Raw genomic sequence first — 17,685 nt, forward strand, 5'->3', positions numbered from 1 at the left:
TTGTATCTTGTACAATACTTTCCTTAGAATATTGCTCAGCCTCGCGGCCCGAGTACATCAAGAATATGTTCGATCCTTAATACTTGGTATATTTCTTTTCTTCTGCAAATCTCTCTCTTATATAGGTCGAAAAATAGATCTTAAATCACCAGCTACCTATTTACAGCACATATAATATGCAAGTTTTAGAATATAATAATTACTTACTCATATAAAAATGTTGTATACAATTAAAAACGCTCGACAGCACAAGCACAAACATACGTATATATGACACACTCACGCATCATACGTATGTAAGATAATGCGACTACAGTCTCCAAAACTATTACTGCATATATATGCTTCCGATTGGCTGTCGCGACAAGCGTGCGTCTGCTCATGATCTCGACGCGCTCAAACAGCTGAAAATAATCGGCAGTAAATTGCAAGAAAATAGCAAATAATTCCACTATATAGCTTCTACCGATACCCAAAGAACGTTATTCGTAATTAACCTAAATTATAGGTTATAGATCATCATATCAGCTACTATTCATAGCACGTATGGTTAATTGAGTTCTTATTATTAATATACAATTTTTAGAATATAATAGCGTCGATTAAACCTAAATTCAGCAAAATCGGTGAGGAGGGAGATCTCCTTCAGATTTACCTATAATAGTTACTTACTTATATATAAATATACTGTAAATAAAGAGCACTCTGCACTGCTCGATCCACACGCGTGTATACGCACTCACGCATCGTACGTAAATGTACGCATCATGGCTGTCGCGATGAGCGTTGCGCACAATATAAAACAATAACATTCTAACAACAGGAAATTAATATACTACCAACGTTATTTCCAAGTCCAAATTACAAGGAATTTTGAACTGTTGCATTGATCTCAAATAAATGTCAAAGTAACATTTGAAAAATATTTTCTGTAACGTTTTTAAAATATTTTAACAACATTCAGAAAAATCATATTACGAAATAATATTTTTCAAATATGTGTATAATATTATTAAAAAACGTTTAAAAAATACACATAAAGTCATTTTTAAACGTTAATTTAATGTTCCATGCTTACTGGGGAGGTGCCACATGGGTTCGTGGCGTGCTTTACAAGCTCGTTTATATATATACATAATGAAACATTATATATTCTCTTTTCGTAATTATGCAGTAAATATATATATATATTGTAAAGATTACTACTTTGGAATGTAGAATATTTGTGTCAGGATAGTTAACCCTCTTGAGAGGGGTCGGAATTGCTTCGTCCACGTAACACGAGTTTAATCTTTCGCGAAGAATACGTAGGATACGAGCGGGTAGGAAGGAGAAGAATGAATACGTTTAGGATAAATATCAACCGTATATTTCCTCACTTTTACATCAAACGCGCTAAGTCCATTGCACGGACTCACGACACGGTTTTAGACGAATACGCCGGGAATAGCTACAAAGGCTAGAGCCCTCCGACGCACGTCTGAACGACTCGGGATCTCGAAGATTTCTCTCTAACACGACCGAACGAGCCAGAACATGCACGAACCTGTTCGACCGTTACGCTTTTTCGCAAAACAACGCATGAGGTATCTCCTTATCTCGCTCGCCCAATCACAACCGTTCGCCAACGCCATTGGCTCGCTTATACACTAACGCCTCACGCGGATGAGATTACTGCAGCGCTCGCATGCGACAGGCGGCGCACAGTGGGGCGAACGCCTCATTTTTCGGTCATTTGCTTATAACTTCTACATTTTTCAATGAAATGACTTGAAACTTGACATAAATAATGTACGATTATAATACATTTAGTGTATAAAATCAAAATTATTTAATTAACAATTTTTCATAAAACGCATAGATAATTTTTTTATTTTTTAAATACTTTTTAGTTTTTTTTAAAGTCGGTTCTATTTTTAAAAAAATTTTCTATTTTATACTTTTTTAGTGCTTCATTAAATTAATACAAATAATTATTATTGGACATTTCCTTACTGTTCCGTACCCTGATGTTTTAGCGCGATATTTTATGTACTAAAACCTTTCTGGAGAATTGCTCTATAGGACAGTGAAAACCGCATTTAAATCCGTTCAGTAGTTTTAAAGAAAATCGTAGTCATACATACATACATACACGCCGAATATAGAACCTCCATTTTTTGAAGTCGGTTAAAAAATTAAGTTAATTTGATTTTCAATGATAGTCTTAAACCTCGGGATGTTTAATTTCTGTGAGTTTTATAATAGAAAAGGAACTGTTTTTCTTGCTTCTCACATCCATTTCTTGAACTTAATCATCATCTACATCATTATCGCTGAAATATAATAAACATTTTGCATCTTCAGTTAATTCTTTCTTTTTATGTCCCATAATTTTTCGCGAATTAGATATTATTGGATCTGAAGCAATTATCAAATTATTAAAAATATCTTCATTATTTTGTATTCGCGACATTTTTCGCGAATGATTTTCTCTATATTTTCTAAAATATTTATGGTTTGCTTCCTGAGCATCTTCAGATAATTGTCCTATTGGTATGATAGCATTTTTTATAATATCACTGCCATGAATCAATAATTTGTGGACTGAGACTGGCATGTAGTACCATGGGTATAATGATACAAATAATTCGGCAGTTCTAAAAGCATAAGATTCGAATTCCGACACGTTAATCCTATTCCCGCTAGCGATTACTTGCAACAAAACTTCAAATCGAGTTATTAAGTTTTTATCTAAACCTGTAATGGCAGCTGATAATTCTGGATTAGCAAAAAATTTTCTGGCCGTGTTGCCATCATTGGATGTACCTTTTCCTTGTTTCACGAAGTCTATCAAGAGACCTGCTTTTGTTCTGAAAGCAGTCTGTATCTCTCTTTTTCTTTGCTCGACTTCTCGTTTATGACTCTCATTCCTCGCTGACCAACATTTGATATTAATTTTATACGAAATATATAATAAGCATTCGAAACAGCAAATCCAGCAATGTAATCGTAATTGTAATGTAATTGTAATCGTAACGGCTAGCTATCCATTTTGACTTCAAATTCTTTGTGTTTATGATTTTTCGTTTCAATGGTTTCAACGCGATTTTAGGTAATTCAGTATCAATACATGATATTATGTGGCTTATTAAAGCCTCATAATTTGATAAATCCAGATTATTTGCACGCATACAATTAAAAAGTTGACGATTTGTTCGGAAATTTTCCATTTTGCGAGCGTGTTAAAAAGTGTAATCTTTTATATATTTTATATATTCTATATATTTTTCACTGTATCCTGAAAAGGACGCAAAGTGAATTGTATAAAGCAACGACAAAAATCAAAACTTTCAAAATCAAAAAGTCTTTAATCGACTACTGATCGAGAAAGACTGACGAAAAGTTTTTATCTCCGCTGTTTTTATTACCTCCCCCTCCCCTCCCCTCCTCCTCGAGGAGAACAATATTTTTAATAAACAATATTTTTAAACAATAAGAATGTTAGACTCGTCAAAAGGTCAAAAACAAATAGGAAACGGCTAATGCGAGTCAGCGCGGACTTGGTGCGCGATAAAAACAAATAATTTAAAACAATGTTAATTTAAACGAACGTTTCGACTCTGCATCGAGTCATCTTCAGCGTTTATTAGGCTGATCTCTGCAAACTTCGGGGCCAAAGAGCTCCCTTCCCTAGGAGTTGTCAAGAGCGAGCTGAGAGGCAAACTCTGTGGACATAACCACTCAAGATTTGCAGAAGTCAAAAATACAGAAAATCGTAGTCATGGTGGTATCGTAGTTACATTAAGGTGCACATCTCAGACAGATCGAGAAACAGTGGTATGGACGCACCGCATGTTACAACCCAGCAAACGAAAAAAGATTGAAAAGAATTAAAACGGGATTGCCAGGAATTCAATTAAGGACTTTCCGAATTCCATTCTGTCCAAAAAAGGGATTGAAATAGTTTCAATATTATGGAATTCCTTATTTTGGAAAGAATTTGTCTTTTTTGAATCCCATCCAATTCCGACACAAAAATATTATACCACTGAATGCCAGGTTAGGGATTGGAAAGTTTCGTGATGAATTCCATTGAATACCATTGATTCCGTTAACGAAATGAATACCACTGAATGACAGGTTAGGGATTGGAAAGTTTCGTGATGAATTCCATTGAATACCATTGATTCCATTAACGAAATGAATACCATTGAATGCCAAACTAGGAATTAAAAATTTCCGTATTGAATTCCATTGAATTCCGTCTATTCTGACAATAAAATGAATACCATTGAATGCCAGGATAGGGATTGAAAAGTTTCCGTGTTAAACTCTGTGGCGGTACGCGCCACCAATAGTACACGCCCGCGCGGTATCTGCATTACCGGCAGTTCGCGTCGACGCCGCTAGGCGTCGCATCGCCGGGGCATCTTCTCGAGTTCAAAGTTTCGTCTCGACCGCTATGTAAAGGGACCCCCTACGGTGCCTGACAGATCTTACAAATCTCATTTTCGGGCTAATTGCCCGTCGGCAGTACTGCGTGTAATGCCCTTAAGCATACACAAAAGCTCACCGACGAACAACGGCGCTTGGTCGCCCAACGGAGGCGCGAGACGTTTTCTAAACCATCTAATGCCATGCAATTCCATAACCTTTACGGATTCCATAGGATTGGATGAAATTGAAATTTTTCTTTTTTGGATTCCATGGGATTGGACCATCTCATTTCGAATCCCATCTAATTTCATCTAATTCCGCCAAAAAAAGGATTCAAAAGTATTAAAAAATTTCAATATCTTTTAATCCTTTTGCGTTTGCTGGGAAAGTAACCGTGTAGCAAAACGTATGTGTGACAGACGAAACAGAAATGAGACCGTAGCGGACAAGTGTGTTGGTCGGAACTCGCCCCGAGGTTTGCAGAGATCTGCCTAATAAACGCTGAAGATGACTCGATGCAGAGTCGAAACGTTCGTTTAAATTAACATTGTTTTAAATTATTTGTTTTTATCGCGCACCAAGTCCCGCGCTGACTCGCATTAGCCGTTTCCTATTTGTTTTTGAACAATATTTTTAATAATATTTTTAACAAAACTTTCGCATTGTCAACAGCAAACGGCTCTTAATTAGCCCGCTTTTCCTACGATTGGATTTCCAATAGAGCCTCGACTCATGGCTATTATATTAATTGACATAATTAATTGTTATAAAATATGAATGTAATTAATCATTATAAAATAGCAATATTTAAACAAATTATATATCCCCTTTCGTCTTTCTTTTATGAGAAAATAGACATCCATATTCACTCGACATAATCGAACGGCGTCCGCTGAGCTATTTGTGGACGACGTTCGACCATGTCGAGTGAACTTCGACGTCAATTTTCTTATAAAAGCCGGACGTATACGGATAAACAACCTTATATGTCCAAAAACTAGACACTTTGCCCTATCAAATGGCGCAGAGCAAACCTTAATCCATTCTAATCCACAAACTTTCTTCCTGTTTGAATATTAAAGTAAGAACTTTTTAATAGTCGAATATGTCGTGTATATTTATTAATATATAATAGTACTCAAATGACATAAAACTAAAATAAATATGTTTTTTGAACCCTAATAAATAAGTTCTGATAGTCATTCAACTCATATTCGCAGTTATGCTTTCGGCAGAGTCTTTAGAAAGTAATCTATCGAATTGCTAGAATTTCAGTATTCACAAAAATGTCATACTTTATCAGATTATTTTAAGGAAAAAACAAGGGATAAAATTAATTATAAGCACATTTATTTATAGTTTAGGATATATATTAACATAAAATCTCGTCAAAATTTGAATTATACGTTTTTCATTTTTTCGTCCAATATCCGGTTTTTGATAGATTCGCCCCACTGTGCGGCGCCAGTTACCGGGAAAATTAAACGCATATTCGTTTCTTACAGTTCGGCCAGCCTGAATGACATTCGACCCGAATGTAATACAATGTTTCTTAATCTCTGAAATACATAACTGATTTTGCAACTCTTAAATGATTAAATTTGCACTTTTATTTTATTACATTCATGGCACTGTAAAAGAAACTAGTTATAATTATTAAACTTTGGAACATAAAACATATAAATCGTTCAAAGACGAAACGCAATATAATCTTATACTAATTTTAACGCATTTAAATTTAATCGTGAATCGGAACATTTGTCTTTTCCGTAGAATTATCTGGATTAATCGCTTTAATCCATGGTTTCAGACGATCTGGTGACAATATTGAATTATAAGGACGCGATGTAATATTAAAACCGGGAACATTTTCCACCACATAACGATTTTTATTTAGGGCTTTTGCAATTCGATAAGGACCCTTGTAAGAAGGTTTTAGTTTTTTGTCCTCGCCAGGTTTAACAGTTGTATCGCGTATCATCACCAAGTCGCCTGGATTGTATTCGGTCGGTTTCTTATGTGACTTGTCATAATATAATTTATTATAATTTTTAATGGTTTCGGTAGAATCTAATGCAGCCTCGCGCACCGAATCGCGATAAGCTTCCAAATTAAACTCAATTTTTGCCAACTGATTGAGATAATCTACTAATTTTGCATCTGCATGACTCCGCTGGTCATACCCTAGGAGTAGTTTCGAGGGAGAACTTTTAAGTGACGAGTGATGTGTATTATTAATCACGTACTGGACTGTGCTCAAGCTGTCCTTCCATTTACGAGGGTCTTCAACTAACTTTCTTAGAGAAGATTTTAAAAATTTATTCACCCTTTCAACTAAACCGTTTGCCCAAGGGGCAGCAACCGCTACTTTACGATGCCTTATATTTTTTGAATTTAAGAATTCGGAAAATTCATGTGAAGTGAAAGCCGTTCCTCTGTCAGACACAACCTGATCGGGGTTACCAAACATCTGAAATAAATTATCGAAATGTTTTATTGTCTCCTTTGAATTTGTAGTCTTGACTGGGAATAACCAGGTGAATCGCGTATATGCGTCTACAATCAAAAGGATATGTTTAAAACCTCCGGTTGTTTCTATTAAAGGACCGTAATGATCCGTATGCAAAATCTGAAAAGGAGCTGAAGGAACATTTGTTACTTGTAATTCACCTTCACGAGAATTTACCGATAAGTTTGACATTAAACACACTAGACAATTTTCAATGTAATCTCGAACTCTTTTCCGCAAGGACGGGAACCAATAATTGGCCAAAATACCCTGAACCGTTTTTTCAATACCACAGTGCGCCATGTCATCATGGTGAATGCGTATTACATTATTAATCATCGACTCTGGTATCACAAAGCGTGGTTTGTCGGTATCTTTTTTATAAACTAACCCTTCAATAAGTTCAAACTTATTGTTTTCCGCAAATTCTAATTCCTCGGCTATGCTTTTAAGCTTAACGTCCGCTAATTGCTTGTACTTAAGCTCTCTTTCAATTGGCATTGAATCAACATACGCCACTATGCGACTAAGTGCATCCACGTGTGCCATCTTTTCGCCAGCGCGATGAACAATTTGGAAATCATAGTTTTGTATGCGCAATGTCCATCGAGCAATTCTTGGGTTTAAATGTGCTTTATTTACTGCATATACTAATGCTTGACAATCTGTTACCACCGTGAACTTTAATCCATAAATGTAAATGTGAAACCTTTCTATGGCTTTTACAATAGCTAACATTTCTAGCTCGAAGCTATGGTAATTAGCTTCGGCTTTATTTGTTGCATGGCTAAAATAAGCCACTGGAGCGAATACACCATTATCTTGTTTCTGCATTAAAATTGCAGCTATTGCTATATGACTTGCATCGGTATGCAACTGTGTTTCAGCATTCATGTCATAAAGTCTTAATACCGGCTAGGAAATTAAATCATTTTTCAAATTCTCGAAAGCTTGTCTACAATTTTCATCAAAAACGAATCTTTCGGAGTTACGTAAAAGATTTGTCAAGGGCTTCGCCTTGGAAGCATAATTTTTTATGAACCTTCTGAAATAATTGGTTAAACCCAAAAGTCGTTGGATATCTAAGAGTTTCTTCGGGATAGGAAACTTTCGAATAATTTCCGTATGCCTTTCGCTAAGAGTTACGCCATCGGCTGATATAATGTATCCCAAAAACTCAATTTTTAACTTTAGAAATTGACATTTATCAAAATTAATCTCAAAACGGTATCGTTTTAGCTCCATGAGCACTCGTTTAATTATTTCTAAGTTTTCTTCAATCGTATTGGTGGCTATGAAAATATCGTCCATATACATTATGATTTTACGTAAACGAATTAATGTTTTTAAATCAGGAAGATTACTCAATCGATCGTAAAATTCGCGTGGGGATTCACTATAACCAAAAGGCAGATAGACGTACTCGTATTGGCCGTCATATGTAGCAAACGAAAAATATTTGGTATCCTCCGGGTGGATTTTCACTTGGTGAAAACCATCCTTCAGATCGATCAACGTATATACCGTCTTTTTGCCGGCATCTACTAAACAATCATCAACCGCCGGGAAGGGGCCTTTTCGTTTATTAACTCTTTGATTAAGCGGCCTGAAGTCCACGCACAAACGCCACTTTCCATTCTTTTTACGGACTAATACGGTTCGAGCGCAATAAGGGGAGGTACTCGGTTTTATTATTCCTCTTCGAAGGAGATCATCAGTTATCTCCTTCAATTGCAATCTTTCGGACCATGAGACTCGCCTAGGGGAGTACGCAAACACAGTATGATCTTTGAGATCCACTCTAACTAAGTATTCATCTCCGGGAGGGGGTAACTCAGCAGAATTTACTTCTTCTATTACTTCAATTAATTGTTGTTTAACTTTATTGTCGAAATCTATTTCAACAGAATACAACTCTTCTTCTAACAAGTCTGGGGATTCAGAAATCTCATCTGCAAAAGCAATTTCTTTAAATAACTGCAATCTACTTTCCGGACTATTGGAAAGATTATACACTATTTTTTTCATGTGTCTATTTAAGAAATCCCTACCGATCACTAAGTCCACCGAGAGTGAATCGTTAACCAAAACGTTTAATTCGATTGATGCTGAGAACCCCGGTAACGGAGATAATATAATTTCGGTATTAACTGAACCACTTATTTGAATTGGACCATCGTTTAACGCTTTATACGACTTAAGATTACTTTTCGTAATATCTGACAAACCGAAATACTTTTCATAAATTGACGGACGAATGAAAGATATAGGGCTACCGGTATCTATTAACGCCACTAAATCAGACTTAATATTATTTAAAGAGACAACCTTAATCTGGGAATCGTTTATCTCAAGCGTTCTTTCTCGCTCCGCTACGCACGCTACTGTCGAAACATCCTTGGATTGGACCTCCATCGTCGATGACACCGCCGTATCGGCAACTTTCACTGCCAAAACTGTAGTGGATGAGACAGCCGGTGCGACCGACTGTGACTGCTCTTTGCGCTTTAACTTAAAGCAGTCTTCGCGCACATGACCTTTCACTTTACAATATGCACAAAATTTGTCTTTAACCACTGCTTCTGACTTCGAATCTACTGACACTTTCTGCTGGTTGTCCTTCTTCGAAGCGAAGTCCTTTCCCTTCTGTGGTTTACTGGGCACATTCTTCTTCGTCGCGTATGCCGCTGTGATGCGATGCATCTGATCCAGGAATTTATCCATGTCTTCCATGTCGAGCGCTGTGGCCGTTCCCCTCAACGCGTTACTGGTGATGCCGTCAATTAGTAGCTGTATTTTATCAGCCTCTGGAAGTGCTACACTGTGCATTAAATCCAGCTTATCCATGGCGTAGTCCATAAAGGATTTCTTTGAGAAGTTCCAGATACGAGCCTCTATTTTCCTCATTTGCACGTATAACAGAGGTCTTCTCTTGAATCTCCTTGTGATAGCTTCTTTAAAGCTTGACCAAGACCGATTGACCGTGCCTGTGTTGTGATCGAACCAACGTTGAGCATTGTCGACCAACTTACTTGTTGCAGCTAGGAGCGCGATCTCGTGTGTCGCACCATGGATCGTTGCCACATTTTTCACTTTACTAAGCCACAAAGTAATGTCTTCGTCCTCAGTGCCGCCGAATTTTGACAACTGAGACGCTAATAGATTCACCGCTTGTGCCGGTGATACCGTCGAAACGACTGAGCGACTGGATTGTTCCGATGCCGTTGGGGATAGCGCAGGAGTGTTACTCCTCTGGTTCATACTCGTCATAGCCATCATTTGTTGCATGAATTCTCGATTCTGTCTTGACTGTTCGGACATCCATTGCTGCATCAAGGCGCAGACTTGCACAAGATCAGAAGATCCTGATGAAGCGTTCCTCGCCTCGTTTACTTGAGCGGGTGGACCGGTGTGAGTGGAATGCGCCGTTCGCGATGTTTGATTTGAGGCTGAACTCTGTCGTTTCTCTCTGCCGAAATCAGCAAGCGAAGCATTCTTCTCAAGATGCTTTATAATTGCTTGGATACATTGGGTTTTATCTTCCAATAGCATTAACCCGTAGTTTCGAGCCTCTTCTTGAAGTGCTTCTAAGGAGAGCTTCTCTAAACGGGCGCGAATTTTCGTTGCTTCCATCGTTCAGTTCTTCTATCGGAACTTAACACGCGACCGTAATATTTCCCGCGCACGTGCCTTTAGGCTTACAAGCACGCGTATGAAACGTGAACACGTATGCGCACTCACGACGGAAGACGCGCGATGCGGAAATGCGAACTATCTTTCGCACTTTTGTTAAACGGCTAATTAAGCCTAACGAGAGTATTGACGAATCAGACCTCTCGGTGAAATCTTGTTGTATTAACAAGAACAGAAGGCAAAGGGTTACCGCGGTAAAAGTCAATGGACACTGTTCCAGAATGACCGCACCCGACGGTTGTATCCCACTTCTGAACTGTAAAGATTACTACTTTGGAATGTAGAATATTTGTGTCAGGATAGTTAACCCTCTTGAGAGGGGTCGGAATTGCTTCGTCCACGTAACACGAGTTTAATCTTTCGCGAAGAATACGTAGGATACGAGCGGGTAGGAAGGAGGAAAATGAATACGTTTAGGATAAATATCAACCGTATATTTTCTCACTTTTACATCGAACGCGCTAAGTCCATTGCACGGACTCACGACACGGTTTTAGACGAATACGCCGGGAATAGCTACAAAGGCTAGAGCTCTCCGACGCACGTCTGAACGACTCGGGATCTCGAAGACTTCTCTCTAACACGACCGAACGAGCCAGAACATGCACGAACCTGTTCGACCGTTACGCTTTTTCGCAAAACAACGCATGAGGTATCTCCTCTTCTCGCTCGCCCAATCACAACCGTTCGCCAACGCCATTGGCTCGCTTATACACTAACGCCTCACGCGGATGAGATTACCGCAGCGCTCGCATGCGACAGGCGGCGCCAGTTGCCGGGAAAATTAAACGCATATTCGTTTCTTACAATATATATATATATATATATATATATATATATATATATATATATATATATTCATCCCACACAGCACATAATATTGCAGAAATATTGCAGTAATATTGCAATATAGTGGAAATATTACGTATTACAATGAAATATTTTAGAAATATTACAGTAATATTGCTGCAATATATTGTTGAAATATAATACTTTAAGTATCAAAATAATGTCAAACGACATTTTAATGACATCTTATTGACGTCATTAAGACGTTATTAAGGTCTTATTGACGTCATTAAGACGTTATCACACAATCATACGTATTGCACAGATAATATATTCCAGTTAAAGAATTTTGGACTGAAAGAAAAAAAAATCTAATTCAAAAAATGTGATGAAATCAAAAGAGACTGACTTGTACTTTTGGGGAATAAAAGTGATTAAGATAAGTTTTATAAGTGGTGGTATTTAATTTTATAACTTGTTATTTGTTTTGTAATATTAAAAGGTAATTATATATACAATTAATTTTTAATTAAGAACCAGTAAGTAAATTGATAATAAAATTAATGGATAAAATTTAAAATTTATATTTCTTATATAATCAATATTAAACTTTTCAAATTACGAGTTTGTCACACGGATAAACAGAACGTTTCTGAGTGCGTAAGTGCAGGGAAGAACGCTGGTGTGTGTGGCTATGCGCTTGGTCGCAGCACCGACCCCCACCATTCCCGGTCTTCTCTCGCTGTCTCTTGCATGGCTCCGTGAAACCACGCAATCACGTGTACGACACCGCACAGAAACAATCGTTTTAATTTCAGGTAATTTTTCTTTATTTGATAAATATTGTTCACACAAATATTTTTAAAAATATTTTTGTATAATTATTACTAATATGTACATTGTACAACATATATATTTGGCGATTTGTCTTTAAATCCAAAAATAGAGATTAAGTGGCATAATGGTCTGCAAAAACCACGTTAATATCATAAAATCATTTCAATGATCATCTTAAAATACATATATTTGCCTTTATAACCTTATTGAACGAGTCTCTAATGAAATTATTTATTAACGGCTTCATACTTAAATCTTGATGCTAACTTAACCTCAAAATTTTTAACAGTTTAATCCAACTGGAGCCCTTAGTTGGAGATACGTGATAGGAATATGCCGATCCCAAATCTCCTAAAAAGCAGTTTAATCATTAATTAAATAATTTAACTATATAATTATTTAACCATTTACATGATTTTATAATAATTATTGTTCTTATGCTATATGTTACAGTATTGCTTTCCATCAGTGGATGTTTATGCAGTCCAGAGCAGCACCAAGTAGTTTGATAGAAGAGCAAAAGATTTATTTATTAGATATGTAAGTAAGAAAAAGTTAAATTTGATATAAACCATACTTTCCAATATTAATCGTCAATCCTGAAAATCCAAAGTATACGTGTAACATCAACTACAGATTTTCAGTATACATAGATAGTGAATATCACAATACAGATTCATACTTAACCTACTTTTATGTTTAAAATATATAATTAGATGTAAATAATAATTACTGTTTTTGTATTTATGTTGCAGTGTTACGTTGCTTTCCGTCAGTGGAAGTTCACGCAGAGCAGCACCAAGAAGTTTAATTTCTATCAAACTCTTCTGAGCAACAGCTTTATTTATTAGATACAGAAGTAAGAAATATTTAAACTTGGTATAAACTGCGTTCCAATATTTTGCGACGCTTTTTCCCCCGGTCTCGCAATCCGGTGGAGGGCTATCGAGGATTGGCAGCACGCACAACTAATTCCGACACCAAAAGATTGGGCGCCAGGTGCGACGGATCGCACCACCGTACACTAATATGCCTGACGCGATATTCCCGGCAATACCTCAGGGCGTAGGGCTCTTTCAGGGAATTCGGAGAGAGGCGTCACGCAATCAATCACACACACAAGAAAATAAATAATAATAACAGAATATATTTGGTCAGATGATATCAGGTATAATCGGTCTGGGTTTCTCGTATCACCGCAAAGATGTCGGATAGGCTGACGCACGAATGCCGCAATAGCGCAATAAATGCACGCGGTAATGTCGAATCTTTAACACTGTAACGCAACCGACAAAATGACGCAATAAGTGCACGTGGTAATGTCGAATCTTTCACACTGTAACGCAACAGATAAACGCAGACGAACACACGAAAGCTTGGTATACGAAACAATTACGATTCAGGTATCGCGGTACCTGGCTTCAAACTCACAATGAACTTACGCCACGAAGCCGACGAACCGCCTTCGGTTGCTTCTTCAACGCGCACCCGGGCCACCTCGATTTCGCACGATACCCAAATTGTGGGCGATCTCGCCGAGTCGACCACGCTGGCCGGCGATTGCCCCCGAACACGAAATAAGGACACGTATCGCGGACGATCCCGCGGCTTGCCACGCGAATCCCGAATTCTCTCGCAAGCACGGAGATTCCGCGGCCCCGCGCCGATCCCGTCGATCTTTCCGTCCCGCCAAACACAATATTCGCCGTCCTCGAGGGCCCGGATACGTTACTCAAAACGAGGGCGAGTGCCCTTCAAATTACATGACCACTCGCGGCTCGCCGTTACCCGCACCACTCGCTCTCGTTACCGCCACGCAAGGCATTCTTCTCAATATGGCCAGGACGCGACACGATTACGAGCTTAAATAATATGGCCAAAACGCGACACGATTACGAACATAACTCTATCACAACGAAACGCGACACGATTACGCACATAAACTCTATCACTATGAAACGCGACACGATTACGAATAACGCGATACGATTACTTACATTAATTCGACGAGACGCTACATAAACGCGACACGATTACTTCAATTCACACATCTCAACGCCACGTGACTGTCGGCCGTGGCGGTGCTCGCGGGGAGGGCACAAATGGTCTCTACGCCTTAGAGAGCTCACTCTCGGCAAGGCCCTGGCACGATTTTCACCCGATTCGACTTTAATGCGAGCGCAAGGTATTGCACGCTCTGACCCCGCTCGGTCCACAGGTATCCTGCGCCACTCCGGTAACCAACGTGTGCCACGGGCCGATGCCTCGAGCGAACCCTCTTCTCTTAACGCGGGGACGCCAGGGTGGTGACCTTACACTTCGTCGTCGTCCCTTCGGTAGTCCGGGCAGCTCGGGATCCGGGAGATGCTCGCTGCTCGTTAGCCGGCACGACAGTGTCGGAAACGATAGCCTGCCGGGATCGCGCCGGTTCCCCGCGCCTGCGCTGTAGCGTGTCGCTCGACCGGATTGCCGATCCTAGCGCTTCCTGCGCCTAGGCCGCACGTGCGCCGCTCCTTCCGGGGGCGCCACTCCAATTCCAGGGCGCTCTCGTCGGCGCCTCAGCTTCTCGCGCGCCTCCCCTTCCGGCGGCGCCGCTGCAATTACCTCCGATTCGGCGCGGGCTTTTCGATTCAACCGGCTGTCCGGGCCGCGATGATCGAGTCGGCGTTCGGGGTCAGGCTGGCCGGGCCTCGGCCCCGTCTGCCGGCATCCCCCTCGGGGTGACGGCCCCAGGGCTGCGCCTTTCCCTGGGCCGCTCCTCGGCACCCTTGTTCAACTGGCATTTCGCTCGGGGGTGATCCGGGGTCTTCCTGATCGTTATGCTGCCGCTGTTACGACCGAGTGCGGGGTGAGCTCCGGCCGGCGACGCTCGTGCACTTGCGGGGAGGTCCGGGCGATCCGACTTCTAGCCATGTCCCCTGGCCGTCTCCTTAATCCTCTGCCCTTCCTCGTTGCGGCCCCCGGCCGTTACAGATGGCGTCCGGTCACCACCGGCAATCCCTTAAAAACTTAACATCTAATTAGACCAATCAATATACGCAACCGCCCTCCTCTCGCTCTAACGGAGGCATCCCCGAATTCCCCTCGGCCGAGCCCGTCCGGGAAGGAGACGCGACTTGTCACGTCACAATTTTAATATCCAGTACTGAAAATCTAAAGTGTATGTATAACATTAACCATAGATTTTCAATGTAGACAGTGAATATCGGAACACGTCATACTTAACCCCGTACTCTTATGTTTTAATATGTAATTATGTATGAAATAAACAGGGTGATTTTTATTTCGTGTGCCAATCATCTCCGCTATAATTATCTCAGAAAGTATTGATTTATTGGAAAAATGTTTCAGATAAAAGTTGGAGAGTTCAAAGAGGACCAATAGACAATTTTATTAGATTTTGAGTTCGGGACCTGTGTTAAGCCTAATAAGATCCAAGTCAAATTATTAAAAAAAAAACCCGTTTTGATGGTATCATCTTTTTCTACTAATTAATATGAACTACTTTTGTCTGAAACATTTTCTTATTTGCCTTATACTTTTTGAGATATTCAAGGAAAACTTGGTATTTTTTTCAATATTTAGCTTACAATAGATGTTTGTCAATAAATGTTCGTCGGAGTGAAAAGTGGTACAGGACTTTTTGACTTGATTTGGTTTCAAGAATATACTGTTGCAATAGTATTCTAATTTCTTTAAATAATTGTGTACACATAAAAGCTTCAAGAAAATGCAGTATACACAAATATTTAAAGAAATTAGGGTATTATTACAATAGCATATTCTTGAGACCATATCAAGTCAAAAAGTCTTGTATCATTTTTCCCTCTGACAAGCATTTATCAAGATATAAACTAAATATCAAAAAAATTACCAAATTTTTCTTGAATATCTCAAAAAGTCTAAGGCAAATAAAAAATGTTTCAGACAAAAGTTGTTTATATTAATTAGTAGAAAAAGATGATGTAATAAAAGAAGGGAGTTTTTGTTTAAAAAATTTGACTTGGACCCTACTGGGCTCAACATGGGTTCCAGACTCAAAATCTAATAAGATCATCCATTATTCCTCTATAAACCCTCCAACTTTTATCTGAAACATTTTTCCAATAAACCAATACTTTCTGAGATAATTAGTGAAAATAATTGGCATACAAAATAAAACTCACCTTGTATAATTAGATATAAATAATTCACATAAATAAATCAGTTTTTGTATTATGTTATAGTGTTACGTCATTCTTTATCAGTGGAAATTCATACAGTGCAGAGTAGCATGGAGCAGTTTTGAAAAAGAAAGAGATAGAAAAATAATATCAACATTATTTTCTTAATATTGTATGTAATACTATTATTAAAAATAACAATTTGATAAAATTTAATAATATTTATTAAAATGTTTTAATTTTTAGCAATATTAAATAAATATTATCTAATATTACACAAATAATATTATTGCGTTTACAATATCAATATTATTTTAAAATTGTATGTAACAATACTATTAAAAATAATTTAATAAAATGTAATAAAAATTATTAAAATGGTTTTTTAATTCCTAGCAATATTATACAAATATCACGCAAATATTATAGTAATTTTACCGTAATATTACTGATATATTGCAGTAATATTACCGCAATATTACTGAAATAAATATCAGTAATATTACTGATAATCATTTTCGCGGACATTTTAATATTACTGAGGTATCTCAGTAATATTACTGTAATACTTCTGATACATTTCATTGTAATATATATATATAAGATAAGCAAATTATATTTTTAAAAAGAAAAATTTAACAAATAGGTATTTTTGTTAACTGTAGAAATGTAAAAAATACGTTTCTTAAATTATGGTTTCAAAAACATTTTTGTTCAAACATTTTTTAATGGTTTTTTACGGTTATGAAACTATGTATACGTTTAAAAAATGTATATGAAAATAATATGTGCTACCTGGGATATGCATAAAGCTTCTAGAACATTCTCACGCATGTCTCAAAAACGTCATAAACACGTTCAAAAGACGTGAAAAGTAGGAATTTTAAATATCTTTATCTAAAATGTCTTTATCATTAAAATAAAACGTTTCTATAATAGTTTTTTAAACGATATTTTATCGGAAAAGAAACGTTCCATCGAACGTTTTTACTCATGAAAAACGTTTCTAGAAATTGGTTATAAAACGTTTCGGAAAAACGCTTACAAAACATGTCTGAAACGTGTATGTGCTACCTGGGTAGTGTGTGGTCTTTATCGGGAAATATTATTCTATGTATACTTAAGTATGTCCTTAATGTTCTTTTCATGTTACGCATATAAGCTATCCGAATTTCTTTCTCACATTCCCTACACTTCACCAGCGAATCTTCTAATCGATCGAAATAATCTCACATCTTACTGTGTTTTGGCCGCTTCGGTAATTCCATTATGACC

The 17,685-nt window shown here is 38.0% G+C and overlaps 1 long non-coding RNA gene across 1 annotated transcript; it reads left to right on the plus strand.

Moving 5' to 3' along the window:
- The first annotated feature begins 11,572 nt into the window (after positions 1–11,572).
- Positions 11,573–16,698, plus strand: LOC139808879 (uncharacterized). The gene is made up of 4 exons (XR_011730966.1): positions 11,573–12,228; positions 12,701–12,787; positions 13,003–13,106; positions 16,474–16,698. It is a non-coding gene; the product is annotated as an uncharacterized lncRNA (long non-coding RNA).
- The last annotated feature ends 987 nt before the right edge of the window (positions 16,699–17,685 follow it).

The sequence above is a fragment of the Temnothorax longispinosus genome, chromosome 2, assembly GCF_030848805.1.
Source record: "Temnothorax longispinosus isolate EJ_2023e chromosome 2, Tlon_JGU_v1, whole genome shotgun sequence".
Lineage (NCBI taxonomy): Eukaryota > Metazoa > Arthropoda > Insecta > Hymenoptera > Formicidae > Temnothorax > Temnothorax longispinosus.